The following is a 3,716-nucleotide window of genomic DNA, read 5'->3' as shown; positions in this document are numbered from 1 at the left end:
GGCCTTTGAAGACGCCAAAGGGGATTTAGATTAATCCTTCAATTTTCCTCTAAGATTTTGGACGCTTCCACGCAATTCCCTTGCACTTTGGAATCCCCAAAGTGGCATTAAGGTAAGCTTTGCAAATGTTTCTTTCCCTTTTGGTGCCTCTATGCCCCTGTAATTGCCTTTGGTGGCGCGAAAGGGGATTTAAACTAAAGCTTTAATTTGTCTTTAATTTAATTTGTTCATCGGTGAATACCAAGACGTTTCCTAATTTCAGAGTCGCTGTAGCCCTCATTATGAAGCTGTAGAATAGCTTCACGTGTCTCTTGTGATGTCTCCATGGTAAAATTAGATATACCACAAAAACAACCTTTCGACATTGGCTCGCATTGAACTATACCCGCGCTGTTTCATTGTTTCAAAAATATATCGCATGTCTCATTACATTTCCTGGATGGACACGAAATGGCGGTGTAAGATAACCTTTATGGACTGCCACGAACCCAGATGTGCTATAGAATAATACAATATCAATAGTAAAAAATATTCTTCCCAAATTACACCTATACAATATGAAGCTATTGTGTTTACCTCGCACCACATTGAGATATGCTGCAGCTACCACATACGGGGGTTGCCGCATATAGCTGTGTGTGTCTCACAGCTATATTACACACACCAATTCAAAAGTAAGGGTTCGTACTGCCTTGTATGATGTAATTTTATTGTTAATGATATAATGCCGCTCTTGTGGCACGTAACTTACATGGGACTAGCATAGGACTCAGGAAACCTGTGGCTTCCAGGCACGTATACCAACCCTACCGGCATGGTACAACAGGTAGGTGTGATCATTACAGACGTCTTCAGACCCCCTCTGCGGGATAGTTTTTTGTTGTGTGTACGCTAGGGTCGGCTGGCCAGGGAGCGGCAGCTTGTCTACTGGATCACTGAGGTAGGCTAGGGTCGGCTGGCCAGGGAGCGGCAGCTTGTCTACTGGATCGCACTGAGATATGTTAGGGTCGGCTGGCCAGGGAGCGGCAGCTTGTCTACTGGATCGCGCGATGAGGTAGGCTAAGGAGAACCGGAGTGACGAGAGGCTGGTGCTCAGAGGTCGCATGATCACTCTCCTTGATAATGTTTTGTCCATACGGGTGGTGGAGAGCAGTAACCTTAACAACTTAATGGAAGTTATGAGTGTCTGTGAAAAGGAGTGGGGGAAATGGCAGCAATAATGAAGGCTGCATAGAGAATGAGGTCCCTGCATCAGAGTTTATTAGCAGCCAAATACTTCGGGTGACTATATTTGAGTATAGCTAAACCTTGATAACAATGAAGTAGGCAATATATCTGGAAATATTTTCATCATTACTGTAACCACAATTTCATACTAAAGATATTATGTAGATTATGTAAAAGTTGTTAAATTAGGCTTATAACTATCTAAACTTGATAATTGAAATTGAAATGTTCAATTTAGGCAACCGATTGTATCCATTCCCTGTGAACATGGTTGTGTTTTATTGTTTGGCAGAGAGAACAGGAGCTGCAAAGGTGACCTCCCTCCAGCGAACGTGATGGGCATAAGACGTCTCCCCGTTGAGCGACAGGCGAATATTGCACGACAAAGGAACACACCACAGAACTCCAGCGAGGAATGAACGCCTGAGGGAACAGCACACATCCCGAGCGAAACTCAGATTCTGGTCTGAAGCAGTGTTCACGGAGGTGATGTGTGTGTCTCCAACTCTCATGGCAAGGTTCACTGCTGGAGGAGGAACTGTACCAGGCAGGAAGTTAATGATTTGTTGCTGTTCAAAAATTTAGAACGTCGTATTTATGGTAATAAAAAATTCATGCGGATACCCAAATGTTAATCATATACTGTTTATACAACAAAAATGATATAAATCCTGCCGAACCAGTACAATAAACGTTAAAATTATACAATGTTTCACAGGCACAAATGACCGAGCCAACATGAGCGAGGAGGCCCGTACATGTCACTTTACCTACTGCATCTAGAGGAAAGTGATATTACATGGCCTTGGTGACGTTTTCAACATTGGAGGTCGCTTTACTGCACCCACTGTCGCAGCAACTGCTGGAGGAACGTTTCTTGCCGTCTCTTCGGGCGAGGGGTTTACCTCTCCCTGCCGGGCATGTCATTTCTATTAGCGACAGGTTCCCCGTCCACACTGCTCGTGTTGTTGAACGCTGGTCCCTAGGAACAAGACACCCTACAGCTCCTGGACTAGGCCAGCAAAGGAGTGGACCTGATTGTCATTGAACATATTTGGGCAGAAATGGCTTACACCTGGCCACCAGGAGACGAGAAGTGTAGCCATCAACTAGTGAACCACGTCCACGCCCTTCGGGAACTCTGCAGGCTGGACAGGGTATTGAATTGTACCTAAAAGTTGGGTTTTATTTGTCTCTAGAAATTGATAAGTTTATTATTGTTTAGTATACATTAGTGTCAATAATAAGCAGAGGACAATGTGTACTTATACGATTTTTTTTTTTTTTTTTGCTTTGTCGCTGTCTCCCGCGTTTGCGAGGTAGCGCAAGGAAACAGACGAAAGAAATGGCCCAACCCACCCCCATACACATGCCTTGATTCAATCCACTGACAGCACGTCAACCCCGGTATACCACATCGCTCCAATTCACTCTATTCTTTGCCCTCCTTTCACCCTCCTGCATGTTCAGGCCCCGATCACACAAAATCTTTTTCACTCCATCTTTCCACCTCCAATTTGGTCTCCCTCTTCTCCTCGTTCCCTCCACCTCCGACACATATATCCTCTTGGTCAATCTTTCCTCACTCATTCTCTCCATGTGACCAAACCATTTCAAAACACCCTCTTCTGCTCTCTCAACCACGCTCTTTTTATTTCCACACATCTCTCTTACCCTTACGTTACTTACTCGATCAAACCACCTCACACCACACATTGTCCTCAAACATCTCATTTCCAGCACATCCATCCTCCTGCGCACAACTCTATCCATAGTCCACGCCTCGCAACCATACAACATTGTTGGAACCACTATTCCTTCAAACATACCCATTTTTGCTTTCCGAGATAATGTTCTCGACTTCCACACATTCTTCAAGGCTCCCAGAATTTTCGCCTCCTCCCCCACCCTATGATCCACTTCCGCTTCCATGGTTCCATCCGCTGCCAGATCCACTCCCAGATATCTAAAACACTTCACTTCCTCCAGTTTTTCTCCATTCAAACTCACCTCCCAATTGAATTGACCCTCAACCCTACTGTACCTAATAACCTTGCTCTTATTCACATTTACTCTTAACTTTCTTCTTTCACACACTTTACCAAACTCAGTCACCAGCTTCTGCAGTTTCTCACATGAATCAGCCACCAGCGCTGTATCATCAGCGAACAACAACTGACTCACTTCCCAAGCTCTCTCATCCCCAACAGACTTCATACTTGCCCCTCTTTCCAAAACTCTTGCATTCACCTCCCTAACAACCCCATCCATAAACAAATTAAACAACCATGGAGACATCACACACCCCTGCCGCAAACCTACATTCACTGAGAACCAATCACTTTCCTCTCTTCCTACACGTACACATGCCTTACATCCTCGACAAAAACTTTTCACTGCTTCTAACAACTTGCCTCCCACACCATATATTCTTAATACCTTCCACAGAACATCTCTATCAACTCTATCATATGCCTTCTCCAGATCCA

General features: G+C 44.5%; 1 long non-coding RNA gene across 1 annotated transcript; it reads left to right on the top strand.

The window, feature by feature from the left end:
* Positions 1 to 4: 4 nt before the first annotated feature.
* LOC139748355 (uncharacterized) lies at positions 5 to 2,726 on the top strand. Its single transcript, XR_011712643.1, has 3 exons — positions 5 to 112; positions 1,520 to 1,774; positions 1,946 to 2,726. It is a non-coding gene; the product is annotated as an uncharacterized lncRNA (long non-coding RNA).
* The last annotated feature ends 990 nt before the right edge of the window (positions 2,727 to 3,716 follow it).

Source organism: Panulirus ornatus, chromosome 73, assembly GCF_036320965.1.
Source record: "Panulirus ornatus isolate Po-2019 chromosome 73, ASM3632096v1, whole genome shotgun sequence".
In the NCBI taxonomy this organism is placed as follows: domain Eukaryota; kingdom Metazoa; phylum Arthropoda; class Malacostraca; order Decapoda; family Palinuridae; genus Panulirus; species Panulirus ornatus.
Note: the sequence above shows the minus strand (reverse complement) of the source record. Positions and strands in the feature narration are given on the sequence as shown.